The 14,041-nt window shown below is 41.2% G+C and overlaps 1 protein-coding gene across 1 annotated transcript in view; it reads left to right on the forward strand.

Annotated features, from left to right (window-relative positions):
* Positions 1–3,303: 3,303 nt before the first annotated feature.
* slc39a10 (solute carrier family 39 member 10) overlaps positions 3,304–14,041 on the forward strand; it is a 71,993-nt gene continuing 61,255 nt past the window's right edge. The window contains exon 1 of the mRNA XM_062067605.1: positions 3,304–3,362. The gene's annotated coding sequence lies outside the window, so the exon portion shown is untranslated. The remainder of the gene's footprint in view (positions 3,363–14,041) is intronic.

The raw sequence follows: 14,041 nt of genomic DNA on the forward strand, positions 1-14,041 counted from the left end.
CTAGACGTATTCAACCGGAAGTGTGGCGGGAAATTTAAAATTGCACTTTATAAGTTAACCCGGCCGTATTGGCATGTGTTGCAATGTTAAGATCTCATCATTGATATATAAACTATCAGACTGCGTGGTCGGTAGTAGTGGGTTTCAGTAGGCCTTTAAAGCGTTTAAACTAGGGATGTCCGATAATGGCTTTTTGCTGATATCCGATATTCCGATATTGTCCAACTCTTTAATTACCGATACCGATATCAATCGACACCGATATACAGTCGTGGAATTAACACATTATTATGCCCAATTTGGACAACCAGGTATGGTGAAGATAATGTCCTTTTTTAAAAAAATGTATAAAATAAAATAAGATAAATAAATTAAAAACATTTTCTTGAATAAAAAAGAAAGTAAAACAATATAAAAACAGTTACATAGAAACTAGTAATTAATGAAAATTAGTAAAATTAACTGTTAAAGGTTAGTGCTATTAGTGGACCAGCAACACGCACAGTCATTATTATATTATTATAGAGGTTTATTTGAAATAGGGACAGATACAAAAACATAGACATCTGAAACAGTTATCCGATGCATGCATCACAGTGTTTGTAGCCAAAGCTAATTTACAACACTTGTCCCCAACAACAACAACAACAACAACAACAACAACACAGATCCAACATCATTAAAATAGGAAAATAAAAAATAGAGTGAGTTGATAATAATGATAATAGTAATAACACAGACAAAGTGCAAACTAGATAAAAGCCAATAATAATAATAATAACACAGACAAAGTGCAGACTAGATAAAAACCAATTAGTAAAAATGAGTAAAAACTAAACATGGGAACACGATTGTTGCTCAACTAGCCATAATTTTGTTTGTTTTTTGAAAGTGACAAGTGCAGGTATACTTTTCAAAGTGTCCGGTAAAGAGTTCCATAGTTGTGGTCCTTTTATTGAAAAGGCAGTCTGGGCAAAAGATGTTCTACGGAATGGAACACAACAGTTGCCTTTTGACACTGCTCGGGTGGTAGATCTGGTACCACTTTGCAGTCTTGTAATTGCCTTGCAGAGCAATTGGGGAGCAGAGTTATGCAAGCATTTAAAAACCAGTTTGACTGTGTGTAACAAAATAAAATTGGTAAAACTTAAAATATTGTATTTGGTTAAAATTTGGCAATGATGATATCGTATACTCTTCTTGTCTAGAACTTTCAAGGTGCGGTTATAAAGACACTCAATGGTCTTGATTGATGACTGGTGTGCCTGGGACCATGTGGTTAAGCCATAAGATATGTGTGACAGAATCATTGCATTCATAAAAGTAAAAGCACAGCTAAGAGTTAAGCAGTGTCTTATAATCTTAAAACAGCCTAGGTTTGCCTTCAGGGTTTTACACATCTTCTTAATGTGACTTTTAAAATTCAGCTGATAGTCTATGATTATGCCCAAATATTTGACTTCAGGTACTTGTTCAATGACCTCCTCATTAATTTTTATATTCAGGTTTGTTTGAGGTAGCTTTTTTATGGAGAAGCAGACAGAGTTAGTCTTTTTAGTGTTTAGGGTTAAACAGGATGACTCCAGCCAAGATGCTATTTTGTCTAATTGAGCATTTAACTTCTCAGCAACTAGAGTACAGGTCTTACCTGATGTATATACCACTGTGTCATCCGCATACATCTGTAAATCTATATCTGTGCATACATCTGGTAGGTCATTGATGTATAGACTGAATAGTATAGGTCCCAAGACACTACCCTGAGGTATCCCTGTTTCTATTTTGCGGAAGGAAGATCTCACATTATTAATGGTGACACATTGTTCACGGCCCTTTAGATATGACTCAAACCAGGACAATGACTGTTTGGATAAATTGAATTTAGTTAGTTTTGAAATTAAAATGTCATGATTGACTGTATCAAATGCTTTTTTTAAGTCTAGAAATACTGCACCGACCACCTGTCCTTTGTCAAGAGAATGTTTGATCCTTTCAGTTAAAAAACAAGTGGCAGATTCTGTAGAATGGTTATGTCTGAATCCGAATTGTAGGGGAGTCAAATAGTGATTTGTCTCAAGGTGGTGCATTAGTTGTTCCGAAACAATCTTCTCCAGGACTTTAGATAAAACTGGAAGAAGGCTGATAGGTCTATAGTTAGATGTCATTCCAGCATCACCAGATTTTAAAAGTGGTATTACCTGTGCAGTTTTCCATCCATCTGGGAATTGCCCAGTTTTAATGGAAATATTAATAAGATGGGTAAGAGGCTGTATAAGGATGCCGCTATATTTTTTAAGAAAAGCTGTGTCTAGGTTATAAATATCCTTTGAGTATGTGGTGTTTAGGTCATGTATGACATTTAGGACAGTTGTCTGACTAACCTCCTTGAGCTGAAATGAGCTGTCTTGTTCATTAGGTATGTCTGTTGTTTGATCATCATTAGTCCTACAAGAGAAACCAGAGGAAAGGTTTTTGACAGATTCTATAAAGAATTTATTGAACTCATTTGAGACTTGTGTACAATCAGTAATGATTTTGTCTCCTACTTTAAGTTTATATTGGGTTTGGGTGGTGTTACCCTCTGGGTTTAATAGGCTGTGTAGTAGTTTCCAGATCATTTTGCCATTTCCTTTGGCCTCTAATAGCATGTGGATGTAGTAGTTTGATTGGGACATTCTGAGCTGTTTAACTACTTGATTACGCAAGCCTTTAAATATTTTCAAATCAGTGTCACTACGATGTATCCCTTGCAGACTGTTTTGATATATATTGACATATAATGTAGGAACCAGAATATTAATAAAAGAAAGAAACAACCCTTTTGTATGAATGAGTGTGAATGAGTGTAAATGGGGGAGGGAGGTTTTTTGGGTTGGTGCACTAATTGTAAGTGTATCTTGTGTTTTTTATGTTGATTTAATAAAATAAATAAAAAACAAAAATAAAAAAATTAAAAAAACGATACCGATAATAAAAAAACGATACCAATAATTTTCGATATTACATTTTAAAGCATTTATCGGCCCATAATATCGGCAGTCCGATATTATCGGACATCTCTAGTTTAAACACATTTAAGATCCACACGACTATGGCGACACTGCTGTGTGATCACTCCCCGCCCGGTCACGTGACATGACAGCCTGCCGCAGTACCGCCATGCAATCCCTGCCATTGTATACGCAAACTGCGTAAGTAGCTGCTCCACCTCCTTTGTGGTTTTCAGGATAATGCGTAGAAAGCATTGGCGAATGAGCTGTTGCGCACCGACTGACGTATCATACGCGGAAGCGCCTTTTTTTTTTTCTTTTTTTTTTTTTTGGTACCGAGCGGAGAGGAGCTGCACACGGCACTCGAGTGAGGTAACTACATAAAAACGCATTTACTCTTCATTCACTCCCACAACATGGACCCTAGCTGCCTTCCGCACGCCACAGTTCAGCACTTGTTGAACCTTTGACTTCCCAACAGAAATGTTTAAAAGGTTGTGCTAGTCGACGTCTACTCTTCAAATGCTCGTTTCCCCCGTGTGTCGTCAGCTAGCTAATGTTAGCCGGTTGGAAGTGTTGCATTGTTTTAGAAGCGGCGGTGTACCTGTGCCAGCTAGCAGGGTGCTAGCTGTGTCCACGGAGGAGCCAGGTGGATTTAGCAGGCTTTCCGTGGAGCTTAAAGGCGTTTGCTAGTTTTTGGGTCTTGTCTAAAAAGACTGGCCGGTCGAGTTTTCCAGTGCGATTAAGACCGCATGTTGAGAGAGGCTTGACATCATCCCCACCACGTGCAGTGCACCGAGCGGCGTGACACATACATGCACACTGAACTGTCACACTTATTATTTTTATATTTATTTCTAATCAAATGGTGCATGTCTTGAGAAGCTTCATGTGGGAGGTAGAGATGGGATTTATGGCTCTGTGAAGCTAGCCGGATCCTGAGGAGCCGTTCCTTTCAAAGAGCCGTTCTTTTCAAAGAGCCGTTCCTTTCAAGGAGCCGTTCCTTACTAGGGTTGGGTATCGTTTGAATTCGAACGGTTCCGATTCCTGACGATTCTCGATTCCGATAATTTTAAGAGGCAGGGTAAAAAAAAAAGTTTAGGATATTTTAAATGAGCTAGCTAACCTACAGTCTTTCTGAATGAAATAGTCTGACATTCTCCATCAATTTTAATTCTATTAACTTTTTATGAACTTTACTATAAATTCCTCACAGGGCTGTTTTCAACTAGAATATAAATATCAAATCTATGAACTTGAATATAAATATTATAAATTATGAATACATTTTCCCAGGGGTACACTTTCCTCAAGAGAGCTTTATTTTTGAAAACGTCATGAAAACACATTTACACACACAAGTGTATGATGCTGCAGGTACTTAAAAATGTTACCATGCTCCCACTGATGGGCTAACCTGGTGCAGAAAAGCAAATGAACAATAAGAAACAACTTGCAAAACCCAGTCCAGATTAGCAGCAGGTACAGTATAAAATCAGGGACAGTTCTTGTTTAGGAAAATGACCATATCCGCCTTCTCAGGCAGGATGCGTGAGCGTTCTGGACAGATAGTGTCTCCTGCTGTGGAAAATACACGTTCGCTGGGTGTGGAAGAAGCTTGAACGCATAAATAGGAGAAAGCGCGATCTGACAGCAAAGGATAAGTCTTTTGTTGGTTCCACCGGACCATCACCATGCAGCAGGGTCCTCAGACATAAGTATCGGTGGAACGTCCTGGTACATCTGCAGCTCTCTCTCCACTAGTTTCTTTATGGACATGGAGCTCTGTTATTTCGCGTTTTTTTAATTTTTTTTTGTAAAGTCAAGCCACACTTTCGACCGCCGACGCCCGCTATCCATGCTTGAGCTTGACTGACTCGCTCGGCTATGCTAACACTTCCGGCGGTGGGCGCTTCTTCGTTGGTGTTCAGCGGCTTCTTCTTCCTGTTCGGCAGACGTATTTTTTTCCGGTCGGCGGAATGGGTATCGAAAATAGGAATCGAAATTTAAACTTTTGAACAATTCCGGGAGAATCGGAAAGTTAGTCCCGGTTCCAATCGATACTCGATACCCAACCCTATTCCTTACAAAGAGCCGTTCGTTACAAAGAGCCGTTCCTTTCAAAGAGCCATGAGCCGCTCATTCCTAAGAGCCGTTCCTTTCGAGGAGCCGTTCCTTTCAATGAGCCGTTCCTTTAAAGGAGCCGTTCCTTTCAAAGAGCCATGAGACGTTCCGTTCAAGGAGCCGTTCCTTTCAAAGGGCCATGAGCCGTTCCTTTCAAAGAGCCGTTCCTTTCAATAAGCCGTTCCTTTCAAGGAGCCGTTCCTTTCAAAGAGCCATGAGCCGTTCCTTTCTAAGAGCCGTTCCTTTCAAGGAGCCATGAGCCGTTCCTTTCAAAGAGCCAAGAGCCGTTCCCTTCAAAGAGCCAAGAGCCGTTCCTTGCAAAGAGCCGTACCTCGCAAAGAGCCGTACCTCGCAAAGAGCCGTACCTCGCAAAGAGCCGTACCTCTCAAAGAGCCGTACCTCTCAAAGAGCCGTTCCTAACAAAGAGCCGTTCCTAACAAAGAGCCGTTCCTTACAAAGAGCCGATCAAAAGACAGACTCACTCATACAATATTGTTTTTTTTATGTATTATTAACAAGGAAACAATCATTAGTATCAGTTATACTATAACATGTAGGTCAGAAAAATGTAACTTATACAAATATTACTCTTTGTGGGGATTATTCTCAAATAAGAGCTAAAATTAAATTTTTTTTGTTGCATTTTCATTGTAAACATTCCATAAGGCGGTGCCATATTTCCATGCTTTGGCAGTGACATCACCTAAAAAATGTGTTGCAATATAGAAAAACAATCACAAATAATGTATAAATAAAACCACAATAGCTTTCTATATTTTTATGTCTACAGGCATGTGATATGTCTGCAAAACCGTGGAAATCCACACTCTTATACATTAATTGTCAAGTAAAAATATGACTTCCTCTTTTTAATTCAAAGAGCCGTTCCTCACAAAGAGCCGTTCCTCTCAAAGAGCCGTTCCTCACAAAGAGCTGTTCCTCTCAAAGAGTTGATCAAAAGACATACTCATTATTATAGTATTGTGTTTTAAGTATTAACAAGGAAACAATTATTAGTATCACTTATAGATAACATGTAGGTCGGTCATTACATTTTTTTTGTTGCATTTTCATTGTAGACATTTCATAAGGCGGTGCCATATTTCCATGCTTTGACAATGACATCACCTAAAAAGTGTTACAATATAGAAAAACAATCACAAATAATAAAATGTATAAATAAAACTACAATAACACGTGGACATAATACAAATTTGCGTTTTGCTGTGTGTATGCTTGAACTACTTCCCTTTAAAATTATGAACCCTAAAAGTGAATCCAAATAAACATATTTTATTTCTATACATTTCTATATTTTTATGTGTACAGGCATGTGAAATGTCTGCAAAACCGCGGAAATCCACACTCTTCTACATAAATGTTCTAGTCAAAATATTACTTTCACATTTTATTAATGAAATATAAATTAAAATATCTAAACTTCAACACTCGCCTCAGCCGCAGGTACCGTATTTTCAGGACCGTAAGGCGCACTTAAAATCCTTTTTAAGAGTCGTTCCTTTCAAAGAGTCGTTCCTTTCAAAGAGTCGTTCCTTTCAAAGAGCCGTTCCTCTCAAAGAGCCGTTCCTCTCAATGTGCCGCTCCTGACAAAGGTTCATTTCAAAGAGCCGTTCCGTTCAAAGAGCCAAGAGCGGTTCCTTACAAGGAGCGGTTCCTTACAAGGAGCGGTTCCTTACAAAGAGCGGTTCCTTACAAAGAGCGGTTCCTTACAAAGAGCCGTTCCTATCAAAGAGCCGTTCTTATCAAAGAGCCGTTCTTATCAAAGAGCTGTTCCTTTCAAAGAACCCAGAGCCGTTCCTTTCAAAGAGCCGTTCCTTTCAAAGAGCCGTTCCTTACAAAGAGCTGATCAAAAGACACACTCATTCATATAGTATTGTTTTTTTTTTAACAAGAAAAAAATCATTAGTATCAGTTATACTATAACATGTAGGTCAGAAACATTTAATTTATACAAGTATTACTCTTTGTGGGGATTATTCTCAAATATGAGCTAAAATTAAAAAAACATTTGTGTTGCAGTTTCATTGTAAACATTCCATAAGGCCGTGCCCATTTCCATGCTTTGGCAGTGACATCACCTAAAGAATGTGTTACAATATAGAAAAACAATCACACCATTTTGTTTGGCATAGTGCCAAAATTGGTTTGATTCGAATAATCTCATTCAAATGTTTCAGTTTTCAAAGATTTAAGGCACAGACCTAATTGGTTACTCTCACAATAAAAGGTTCAGCTATGCAAAATGTCAGTTTGTCCTTCGTTGGTAATAAAAGAGCTTATTTTAAAAACTGACCACATGAATAAAATCCCGGATTAGACAGACTGATTATGAATAAATCAACAATGATTTTATACAAAAAGAATTGTATACTCACTGTAGATTATGATAATCTGATTATCAATATAGTTAACTCTGCTTTATTTTTTTAGACTCCTGTAATGAATTTCTCTCATTTGTTACATTCAAGGCAAAAGGGCCTTTTGCAGTTCTCTTATGGGACATTCTTCAGGTTCATATTGACCTCTACTGTCCACTCGTTGATCTGTTTTGTGAATTTTTGACGTAATTTAAATGTCATCCTCATGTTTATATCATCATCATCGGCGGTCACTCGTGGTCGAGTATGATTGTCCTCCTTCCTGGTCCTTGTGGGTCTTCAGGTGGGCGTAGAGGCCGATTCTGGACCCGATTATTCTGGGGCAATGTGGACAAGGGAATGTAGTGGTGGTGGGCTTGGGTTGGGCCTGCTTGGTGGATGCTCTCTCCTTTCTTAGTCTGCGCTTGTCTTGCGCAGCATGGCGGAGGTCGTCATTATATTGCGCGGCACCCTCACGGACAAGGTTTCTCCGCATCGTCCTGTCTGTTGCCTTGACTTCCCAAGACTTAAGGTCTATGTGACACTTTGTCAGGTTTGCCTTGATGTTATCCTTGAATCTCTTCTTTTGACCTCGCGGGGCCCGTTTCCCTTCAACAAGCTGTGAATAAAGAACTTGTTTTGGGAAGCGAGAGTCAGGCATGCGGACTACATGGCCAGTCCATCTAAGTTGGTTTTGGGCAATCGTGGCAGTGATGGTGGGCAAGCCAGCCTCCTCCAGGACGCTGGTGTTGGTGCGTCGGTCCTCCCAGCTGATCCTGAGGATTTTTCTGAGACATCTATGATGGTAGGTCTCGAGTGCCTTTAAGTGCCTGCTGTAGGTGGTCCAGGCTTCTGACCCATACAGAAGGGTGGGGAGCACAACTGCTTTGTAGACCAGGATTTTGGTCTTTGCTTGGAGGTCACGGTTCTCGAAGACTCGCTTCCTCAGCCTCGAGAAGGCCCCACTGGCACAGCTGAGGCGGTGGTGAATTTCATCGTCAATGACAGCTTTAGATGACAGGAGGCTCCCGAGATATTGGAAGTGGTCCACATTTTCCAGTCGGATTTTGTCAATTGAGAGGTTTGGGGGCAGGACAGGCGCACTACAGTTTGGTGGAGGATTTGGGTTTTCTTTATATTGATGGCAAGACCAAGCTGTTTGTATGCCTTCGCAAAAGCAGACAGAGTGCACTGTAGGTCCTCTTCTGAGAGGGCTACGAGGGCATTATCGTCTAAGGCTGCAGCTAACGATTATTTTTCTATCGATTAATCTATAGATTATTTTTTTCGATTAATCGGTTAATTTATAGATTATTTTTTCGATTAATCTATAGATTATTTTTTCCTTTTGCCGATTATTTTTTTATTCAAAATGAAGATGAAAAAATAAATGTAGGACCGTTTTTTCAAAAGGCATGGCTTTTATTTACCAAAAAAAAGAAGTATGGCCACTCAGTCAACATTGACAACAACATGACTAAATATTCTGTAACAATGTAAACATTTAAAACCTTTAACATTTAACAAAATTAAAAGTAGCTTATTTGCTTTTTAATGTGCAAATATAAAAGTCAACATCCAGTGCAAATCTTAATATTCTGCAATAGTATAAGCATTTCAAAAGTAAAAGTATTGCTTATTTTGCTTTAAAATGTGCAAAAATAAAGATAAACATCCAATACAAAAAAGTGCAAAACGAAATATTCTGTAACAACAGTGTAAACATTTCAACAAAAGTGAAAGTATTGCTTATTTGCTAAAATGTGCAAAAATAAAGATAAACATCCAATACAAAAAAGTGCCAATCTAAATATTCTGGAGCACTGTAAACATTAAATATTGCTTTTAAAATGTGCAAAAATAAACATCCAGTCCAACACAGTACACAATAACCAATTCTACTCATTCCAGTGAGTGTCTAACAGTTGTAATGAAGAAATGTTAGCATGTCTACATGCTTTGGTTTTCTTGTTTACAATATTCCCAGCAGCTGAAAATAGGCGCTCAAAAGGGGTCGATGTGGCTGGAACTGAGAGCTAATTAGCCTTCACCTCAAGCCAGGATTGCGAGCGAGCTGAGCTGCAGTTTAAGTTTCTAGAAGGTCAACGGGCTCATAGTGATGTTACTAGTAGTTGACTGGGAGGTGTTTATTATCATTTGTTTAGCAGGTGATGCTCACCTGCTAAACACCTATCTGCTCCACCCTGAAGCGCTGACTACATGCGATCTGAATACGCGCTGCTGATTGGCTGATAATGCTTCGTGTGTACCAATCAGATGGTTGTGTGGGTGGGACAATGCTGCGTGTGTACCAATCAGATGGTTGTGTGGGTGGGACAATGCTGCGTGCTGAGACAGAGGCAGACGGAGCAAAGCAGCTTGTTAAGACTTTAGCTTTAGCTTAGAAAGTCGTTCGGTACACCCCCGTACCGAACCGAAAGCCCCGCACCGAAACGGTTCAATACAAAACACGTACCGTTACACCCCTAGCAGATACAAATGACACATTCATGTTTTTGTGTAATGATGACAACGTATGCTCGCGCGGACGATTGACTAGTTGATGGTTTTCTTTTCAAATGTTCGTTCATAGCCGTTGTGCTGCTATGATAGGCCATTTCCGCTCGACACAGTGTGCATACAACAACATTATTAGGCCGTTTATTGAAATACTCCCACACTATTGGCATGCTTTCCCCCCCTCGCTCGCACCGCTCGCATCGTCTTCTTTGATCGTCTGCTTTGCGCTTCGCCATGACGGTAGTGTGACGTCATTATGCGACGCGACGACGCACAAAAACGGCGTCGACGTATTTACGTAACCGATGACGTCGACTACGTCGACGCGTCGTTTCAGCCTTATTATCGTCTGCATACTGCAGCTCCATGATGGATATGGTGGTGGTTTGACCTTTAGCCCTGAAGCGGTTGAGGAGTTGACCGTCTGTTCTGTACATTATTTTGACTCCCTGGGACAGATGTATGTTTGTGAGATGGAGGATAGCAGCAACAAAGATGGAAAATAGTGTTGGAGCGATGACACATCCCTGTTTTACACCTGTGTCTACCCTAAAGGGTTCCGTTTCATCTCCACTGCCACTGAGCACTGTGGCTGACATGTTATCATGCAGTAGTGTCAGTACCCGGATGTATTTGTCTGGGCAGCCAATCTTGGACAGAACCACCCAAAGGGCCTGACGGTTAACCAAGTCGAAGGCTTTGGTGAGGTCTATGAAGGCCATATATAATGATTGGTTTTGTTCCCGGCATTTTTCTTGCAGTTGTCGTGCGATGAAAATCATGTCTGTGGTGCCTCTGCTTGGGCGAAATCCACTCTGAGACTCAGGAAGCACGCTTTCTGACAGGGGGGTGAGTCTGTTGGCCAAAACCCGAGCGAGGGCTTTCCCCATGGTGGACAGGAGAGAGATGCCACGGTAATTCCCACAGTCTGCCTTGTCTCCTTTCTTAAATATGGAGACAATTAGGGCATCTCTGAGCTGTGCAGGGATTTCCTCTTCTTCCCATATTTTGAGAAGCAGGGCATGGATGTGCTTGGTAAGATCGGGTCCGCCTTTCTTCAGGACCTCTGCTGGAATGCCGTCGGGCCCAGCAGCCTTGTTGTTCCTCATCTTTCCAATGGCATCCTGCAGCTCATCCAAGGTAGGTGGTTCTCCCATGCTTTCATCTGTGGGTTGTTGTGGGAGTTGGTCAAGAGCCTCCATCTCAGGTATAGTGTCCCTGTTTAAGAGGTCCTCATAGTGTTCTTTCCACCTGTTTGAAATTGCGTCCTTGTCCTTCAGCAGCAGCAGACCATCCTTTGAGCGAAGGGGGGTTAGGTATAGGGATGCAAATTATCGATTATTTCATTAATTGATAGTTGATAACCTTATCGATCGATCATCGATTAGTTGATAAAGCGGCGTTTTCCCCCCATCTGAGATTTCCCCTCAATAAGGTACAAAATCAAAATCAAAATTTTGCTGGTATAAAATACAAAGGACATTGTATTCCCTAATCAAATGTTTATTTGATACAAAAGTAAGTCATCTTTGTAACATGAGGAATATAATATAAAGTGCACTTTAGTCTTGTCACACATGCAAGACTTGGTAGTGGCAGCAGCCATAATAGCTAGCTTTATTTTATATAATCCCTCTTGAACTGGGAAAGGTGCCTAATGCCTATCTGTCAACTTGAAAAAATACAAGGAAGACATCCCTGAAAATTGTAACAGCAGGCAGCAAATAAGTAAGCCTGTTGGCTGTTGCAGTCTGCTGCAGAACTTCACCTTTGGACTCAGGTGAGGCTGACAAGAACTGAAGTGAAAAAACATGTCACTCACTCACTACTGTAAAGACAAGAAAAATAAAGTAACATCAAGTGCACAACATGCACAATGCACATCTTAGTCTGTCTCACAAACTATTAGAAGGCTAGCAGCCTGCAAGCTGCAACATTAATTGAATCCCTCTTGAACTGGGAAAAGTGCCTATATGACAGTCAACTTGAAAAAATATAAGGCAGACATCCCTGAAATTGTAAGTAACAGCAAAATAAGTAAACCTAAGCCTGCTGCAGAAGAACAGTCATTGATTCAACTTAACATTTGGGCTCAAGTGAGGCTGACAGAAGAACTGAATGAAAAACATGTCACTGCATAAAATAAAATAAAGTGCATGCACTATGCCCATCTTAGTTTGTCTCTCACAAACTATTAGTGTAAACATTAATGTAATAATCAGTCAGCTTGAAACAGGCTGACAACAACTTCAAGTAAACATTCCTGAAAGACAATGGTGATCGTGATAGTAAAATATTAAGCAAGCCAAGTTTAGCCAACCCTGGCTAGGACTGCCGACCTCATCAGCCAGTCCTCCATGTAGTGGCAAGTGACGGTGATATAGCTCTCTGTTGTATTTGACGTCCAACAGTCAGTGGTTATTGCTACATGCGTGTTGGCCAGTCGTGCTTTCAGCTCGGCTTTCTTTCTTTTGTAGCGAGCCTCTATGCGGGTTGTTATTGTTTCTCGAGAAGGGATTTGGTAGTCTGGCTCACAATAGTTCATCAACTCACGAAACCCCTTGCCATCCACAATGCTTATAGGCAGCATATCCTTTTCAACCATGTTGCAAATCCTCTGGGTGATGCCCTCTGCCCGTGCGTCATCACACACCGCTTTTCTTTTGGAAAACGCTTCGGCGACGGAGGGCTGGCCTGGCCGTGCTCCGCCTCCACTCTCTCCTCCAAGCACAGCGGCATGTAAACTTTTTAGGTGGTAATTTAACGAACTGGTTGAATTGTTGTACTTCAAAACAGCCTTACATATTTTGCACGTTGCATCGTCCTCTTTTAGGGTGAAATGTTCCCACACAGCACTTCTCTTGCGTCGCTTCATGTTTGTTTTTCTTCTCTCGCATGTGGACTCTCATGTGTACAGCGGACATGTAGGGCTGGTCACGTGATGGTGTTGCTGCTTGGAAAAAGTACAATAAGCAACAACTCCCTCGTGTGGACTAGCGAGGTATAAACTCAGCATTACCTTCACACAGAAAACCACCGCACCGACCGTGACAGAACGGAATTGTCAATTAATTGAAATCGTTAATTTTAATCGGGTAATTTCTTAACGGCAATTAATCGAAAATCGATTAATTGTTAACATCCCTAGTTAGGTAGCGGTGGCTGGGACCATACACCACTCTTGTGGCATCGAAGAAGCCTCTTGTGTCTCCAGAGTCAGCAAGCTGCTCGATCTCCAGAGCCTTCTTTGTCCACCACTGGTTCTTCAGTTTCCTAACCTGTGTTTGGACAGCTGCCTTCGCTTTGGCGTGGGCTACTCTTTTCACTTTGCAGTGGATGTCGTTTTGCCAAGTGATGAAAGCTTGCCGCTTGTTGTCAATTAGTTGCAGGATCTCAGTGTCGTTCTCATCAAACCAGTCTTGATGTTTTCGCTTTTTGAGACCAAGGATATTTTTGCAGGATTTCATTATGGCAGTTGAAAGTGTGCTCCAGTGTGTTTCCGTATTCTCTGGGTACTGTTTGGGCAACGCTGCGCTAAAGGCCTCCTGCAGCTGTTGTTGGTAGGTGGTGTCACTCAACAGCTCGATGTTAATTCTTGGCCGGCACTGTCTTTTCTGCATCCGTCTTTTCCGCATTAAGGGGATGGACATGATGGAGCGAATGAGGCGGTGGTCGGTCCAGCAGTCGTCTGCACTGGTCATGGCTCTGGTGTTTAGGACGTCGCGACGGTCTTTAGAGCGGACAATGACATAGTCAATGAGATGCCACAGTTTGGAGCGAGGGTGCATCCGTGATGTTTTGAACTTGGTTTTCTGACGAAAAAGTGTGTTGGTGATAACCAGGTTGTGCTCCGAGCACTTAGTTAGCAGTAGTGTGCCATTAGAGTTTGTATTTCCAACCCCTTCTCTCCCCAGCGTACCCCTCCATAGGTGGTGGTTTCGTCCCACTCTGGCGTTGAAGTCTCCGAGCAGGATTAACTTGTCCTCCTTGGGGAATTCAGATAGAACTTTGTCCAGGTCAGCATAAAAG

Source organism: Entelurus aequoreus, linkage group LG13 (assembly GCF_033978785.1).
Source record: "Entelurus aequoreus isolate RoL-2023_Sb linkage group LG13, RoL_Eaeq_v1.1, whole genome shotgun sequence".
Taxonomy (NCBI): domain Eukaryota; kingdom Metazoa; phylum Chordata; class Actinopteri; order Syngnathiformes; family Syngnathidae; genus Entelurus; species Entelurus aequoreus.